Source organism: Anomaloglossus baeobatrachus, chromosome 12 (assembly GCF_048569485.1).
Source record: "Anomaloglossus baeobatrachus isolate aAnoBae1 chromosome 12, aAnoBae1.hap1, whole genome shotgun sequence".
Lineage (NCBI taxonomy): Eukaryota > Metazoa > Chordata > Amphibia > Anura > Aromobatidae > Anomaloglossus > Anomaloglossus baeobatrachus.
In genome coordinates this window covers 48,536,121-48,542,489 of record NC_134364.1, presented here as the reverse complement: position 1 = coordinate 48,542,489, position 6,369 = coordinate 48,536,121, and positions in this window count along the sequence as shown.

Sequence of the window (6,369 nt, the reverse complement as noted above, 5' to 3'; positions counted from 1 at the left end):
ATAAGTATATATTTAAAATAAAAAATATATATTAAAAAATATATATATATTTTTTTTTTTTTGTTTTTCCCATTCAAAAAGTGTAAGCTATCTAGTAGGGAAATAAAATAATCTTTTAGCTGCTAAGAAGAATAAAAAACAAAACTATTAAAATTATGCTGGTTCTGGATGCACTTTTCTGTAGGCGCTTGGGATTTTAAAGAAATTATTGTAAATTGGTATTTTATTTAAAACAGATGTAGCTCTAAAGAACCGCTCTACTATATATTTTTTTTTTCCTTTTTTTCTTTTTAATAAATTTCTTGTCCTGATTTGATTTTGGCGTTTTTCAGCTTTTGCTTCACGTTCAGAATTTTTATTTCAATCCTTTTTACTGTACTTTAGGAAAGAAAGCCGAATACAATGTTAACGAGTAAGATCATTTCATTTTTTTTTTTTTCTCCTCATGGGGGAAATCTTTACCGATGCAAAGTAAAAAAAAATCTTATTTTGCATGACTAATTAATTTATGTATTTTTTTTTTATTTTATTTTCTTAAAGCTTGTTTTGATTTTTGGAGTTTTGTAGTATTTTTTTTTTCTTCCATAAAGTAAAATCTTGGCAAAGTTTTTTTTTTTTTTTTTTTTTTTTTTTTTTTCCCCCCTCTGGTAAAATGTTCCATTGGCCTTACTGCTGTATTATAATTTCTATATCATTTTTTTATGTAAGCTATGGAGATCACTTCCCAATAGAGCTGTTTTATATTTCTTTTTGTGTTATTCAGTGTCCATCACAAAAATATTTGGTATATTATTACAACTTGTTTTATGGACAACCATGTTAAAAGGAATCTGTCAGCAGGTTTATTTCTCCCCTATAATGTGGGGGGCAGAGACCCTGATTTCAGAAATGTCACTTTTTCTCAAAAGCTTGTACTTTAAATGAGTGTTTTATCAGCATGAGATTATCACTGCAGGACTAGGTGTTATGTGCCAGGCAGTCCAGTTAAACTTTGTAACCCTGCCTCTACCACCAATTGGCTGCTTGCTGACAGTTTACATAGGAAGCTGCCAATCAGGGGTGTGGGCGGGGTTATGCTCGGCATGCTGACCACTACTACATCTATAACCAAGAAAGTGGGGATTCTATCAAAATAACATCAAGGAGTCCAGTAAGTGACATCACTCAAATTGGGGTCTCTGCCCCTACATCATGCTGCTCTCAAATTACATAGCAAACACCTGCTTTACAAAAAAAAATTCAAAAATCATGAATGATCAAGAAGTTACTGAGGCCTTCTGCAAATCATGTCTGAAAGGATGGGTTCAGAGAGCTGTATTAATACTGCAAGTCTGCCCATGCCATTCTACGAAACAGAACTTTAGGGTTTCCTTTCTAACTACAGTTTATTTGATACAGGGTGGGCATAATACAGTTGTCTAAATCTCCGGTAACGGATCTTTGAGTGGCTGTATGGAGGTAGACAAGCCTCCAGTACCTTCATATGGTAGCTTGGGCTGTATGGAGGTCGACAAGCCTCCTGTACCCTAATATGGTGGCCCAGGCTATGGGGAGGTAGACTAGTCTTCTGTACCATCATATGGTGGCCTGGGCTGTGTGGAGGTAGGCTAGTCTTCTGTACCGTCATATGGTGGCCTGGGCTGTGTGGAGGTAGGCTAGTCTTCTGTACCGTCATATGGTGGCCTGGGCTGTGTGGAGGTAGGCTAGTCTTCTGTACCGTCATATGGTGGCCTGGGCTCTTTGGAGGTAGGCTAGTCTTCTGTATGATCATATGGTGGCCCGGGCTGTATGGAGGTAGACTAGTCTTCTATACCGTCATATGGTGGCCCGGGCTGTATGGAGGTAGACTAGTCTTCTATACCGTCATATGGTGGCCCGGGCTGTGTGGAGGTAGACTAGTCTTCTGTACCGTCATATGGTGGCCTGGGCTGTATGGAGATAGACAAGTCTTCTGTATGATCATATGGTGGCCCAACAGCCATAGCAATGCACCTAGGACTAAATTTGTCCATTTCATGGCATCCAATGGAATATGCCATATTTTTTTTTTTTTATTCCATAGAAGTCAACATAGATGTTTATGGGTAACATTTAGTATTGAGAAAAAAATTAATTTCAGGCTCAGTGGTTGAGTTACAAAGTACTATTTAGAGTTCAGCAAAAAAACATTTACTGTACTCTTGTCCACACCGATAGTCCATGGGCACAGACGAGCCCTGCATTCCCGGTGGCTCTTCTGATTAGTAGGTCTGCCGAAAGATCGTTGCAGCGTGATGCATACATTGACGTGGTATCTACCTACTAATCAAGAAGTGTTGGAGATGCCGGCAAGTGCTGAGCAGGGCTATGAGTTGTGGACACGGTCTACCAATGTGGTCACCTAAGCAATCTTTTTGTTGAACTCTTCATATTACTGTTCTGTACGACTTGGAGGTTGTAGGTGGTATCGTCAGGCTTATTCTAAATATGGCTGCTACTACAGTAATTTGGCAACCAATGGAACTTGCCACAATATTATCTTGGGGTGCTACCAAGAAATATGCAATCCAAGGTATTTATGGATATATCATGACTTCCATACAAGTTAAGTGCCATCTCACTGCCCCATATAAGCGTGTCCGTGACATCGCCTTGTGTGTGATTTCTTATACAAACGGCTTCCTTGGAGGTAGGTCTTCAACTTTCCTAGACCCTCTGAACCATAAATTGGTCTAGTTATGTTGCCGAAGTACAAGAAAAACGAGCCACCAAATCGGAGGTCTGGGAAAGTTGACCTTTGGACAATTCATGGACTTGTATTGTTTTATGTTTTTATTTCTGTTTTCTATTCTCTTTTAATAGGGTCTTATTTGACAAAACCTTGAACTCTCATCTGTTTGATGGCTGCTTTGGTTCTTGCTTCTTTTTTTTTTCCTGCCATGCTCATAATACATTGTATTAGGAGGGTCCTCCATGGTTATATTTGGTATCTTATTTTAAAAATAATAAAGTGATGATTTTCCATTCTCTGCTTCTCATATGTCCTGTTTTGGTTGCTCCGTCTGAGTTTGTAGTGTATGTCCTGAACAAATCATGGAAACCGATCACTTTTTACCCTTTGCCGAGAGTGTACGATCACCTCCGATGTCCAGATTTGCATCTCCGCCCAGGATTACTGTAACGTCTTTGGACTTTTTAAGACTTGTGGCAACTCACTGCATTTTACCTGTACTTGAAATGCGTTAGGAGGCTGGTCTCTTAAATATCATTTGGTATATTTCATATGATGTTGGACTGATGAATTGATGATTATATATGTTGTTGTGTTATTTTCATCTGCCTTAATCCTTCTCAGTGCTGAACGATCACGGTGCATTGGGCGGTCATGTCACGCGGCTCCTTTTCCAGCACTGGCATGGTGGATACGTTCCGGTGCTGGAGGAGGCTGCAGAACCTCGCCTTGCAATGTTTTACATGCCATGTTTCGCACTGAAGCTTTAGATAAAAAAAAAAAATAAAAATTTACGTGGGGTTGTTCAATGTGTGAGCTGTAAAATAAAATAATTCTGTTGTTTATGTATTGTGCTCTACATAAGCTTTATGTTCTGTTCTTTACTGTGGCAAACTGGCTTTTGGTATATTCAAGCTACTGGGAAACTGGGGCATGAACCGAAAAAAAAGTGCGGTCCGGAGCAGGGCAGATCAAAGTGCGCCTGCGCAGGACCTCACTGTTGGCTAGTGTAGATCACGTAGAACGCATCCTCCACACTAGCTTCAGAAGGAGGACAAAGATGGCGCACGGGACTCTGAGAACTGAGACGCCCATTTGACCAGTCTCCTCCGCACCAACCATTAGGTAAGTGTTATAAACATCCGGTGACCGGTTCCCTTTAAGCACGTTATCATCTTAGGGCCTGTTCACACAATTTGAGGAGGATTCTAAATGTTCTTCATTTAGAAGGAAAATCCACTTTTATGTTCATAGAGGGAGTTTTTTTTATTTTTTTTTTATAAAAAACTTCTGAAAAAAGTGACCACCTCTGTTGCTGAAAGGCTCTTAGCTCTTCATGACCTTTTGACGTATGTTTACGTCATGGTCCGGAAGGGGTTCACAATCTATGATGTAAACTTACGTCATGGTGATCATGCGGGCACAGGGGCTGTGGCTGCGCAATCGCAGCAGGGAGCTAGGTGTAAAGGGTGCTTTACACGCTGCGACATCGCTAGAGATCTCGTTAGCGATGTGACACGCTAGATCGCAGATAAGATTTGCCGAGATCGCTCATGTGACCGCCGCAGAAAACACGACCTATGAGCGATCACGGCAAATCGTATGTGCGATCTGGCGTGTTACATCACTAACGAGATCGCTAGCGATGTTGCAGTGTGTAAAGCACCCTTTAGTCATAGCCGAGCTCTGGCTGTCAAAGATAGGGACAGTCCCTGCCGTAGCTCCTGGTTGTTTAACCCCCTAAATGTCACCATCAATAGTGATCGTAGCATTTGGAGGCTGAGAGGTAAAAGAAAATGGTATGTGACCAAGAATAGTACCAATAAAAACGTCAACTCATCCCACAAAGTAACAAGCTCTCAGCAAAAAAATTTAAAAAGCTATAGCTCTCAGAATATAACCATGCAAAAAAATTCTATAAAAATTAGTTTTTATTGTGTAAAAGCCACAAAATATAAATTATATAAATCTGGTATTGCTTTAATCACAGTGGCCTGAAGAATAAAGTCATCCTGTCAATTATAGTGCATGAGGAATGATGTAAAAATTAAAATCTAGAGCTGCTGTTGATTTACTTTGCCTTACAAAGATCTCACGTGCAGCGCGCTCACATTTATCTTGCATTTTACGCTGAGCGCTTACATCGGGGTTTACATATAAATCTCTGAAATATGTGATTCAGCCAAAAGACCGAACGGAAGATTCTGTATAGTGAGACAGTAAAAGCTTCAACTCTGTCCACAAAAAAACAAGTCCAAACTCGGGTCCATAATCTGTCACTGGAAATATACGGGGTTTCCACATTACTGGAAACGCAAAAGTTTCGGCAAGAAATCCGGTGAATTCTGCGTTCCCAAATCCAAAGGTCCCTCCACCTTCTGAGCCCCATAGTGTGCCTCAACCACAGCTAGCATTCACATGATTGTCAATACTGTAGCAATAAGTGTCCTCTTAATTTACGGGGTCCATGTCTCCAGAAGCACGAGCTGGACACTACAATGGGCAATACAATGGCAGATTTGCAATTTGTTACTTGGCAACTTTCACTGCGTGTTTGTTTCTTGAAAACATCCATGGAGTCAAAATTGTCACTATACCTGGAGATAAATTCCCAGAGTGTTGTAATTTCCAAAATGGGGTAACTTAAGGGGGAATTATGCTCCTCTAGCACTTAGGGGCTATGTATATGGAGTCTGCAAACAATTCTACTAAAATTTGGTCTGCAGAATAAAATTGTGCACTCTCTCATGACTTTTGCTGTGTGGCTAAGCAATACTGTACAGTCACATATGGGGTATTGTCACGCTCAGCAGAAATTGCCTGACAAATTCTGGTAGTATTTTTACCCATTTCCCTGTGTGAGAATATAAAATCCTAGGCTAAAACATAATTTTTTTTGGTAAAATGTAATTATTTTTTCTTCACCGCCCAATGGTAAAAAATTCTGTGACACATCTGTGGTGTCAATATCATCACTGCACCGCTAGATGCCTTAATTGTGTATTTTGTAAAATGGGGTCACTTCTGGGGGTTCTGCTGCTCTGGCACCTCAGTGGCTTTGCAAATGTGATATTGCACCTGCAAACCATAACCGCAAAATCTGCACTCAGATATGGTGCTCCTTCCCTTCTTCACTTAGCACTGTGCCTCAAAAGTGGTTTTCAACCACGTATAGGGGTATTTTTGTAGTCAGGAGAAATTGCGTAACAAATTATGCGGTTAATTTTCTCCTACTTCCCCTTTTGAACCTTAAAAACTTGGGGCCAAATCAACATTTTAGGGGAAAAAAATGGTAATTTTTCATTTACTCAGCCCAGTGGCAAACAATTCTGGGAGTTGCCTGAGGGTTAAAGAAGCTCACTACTCTACTAGATTAATTCCTCAAGAAGTGTAGTTTCCAAAATGGGGTTACTTCGGAGGTTTCTTCTGTTTTGGCATGTTAGGTATTCTTCAAATGTGACATGACATCCACAATCTTTTCCAGACAAAATGGAGCTACTTTCCGTCCGAGCTTGGCCTTGCGCCCAAACAGTAGTTTTTCACCACACATGGAGTATCCCTATACTGAAGAGAAATTGCACAACAAATTGTATGGTCCATTGTTTCCTGTTACCCTTGTGAAAATGAAAATTTTTTGTCAAAAGCAACATGATTGTTTG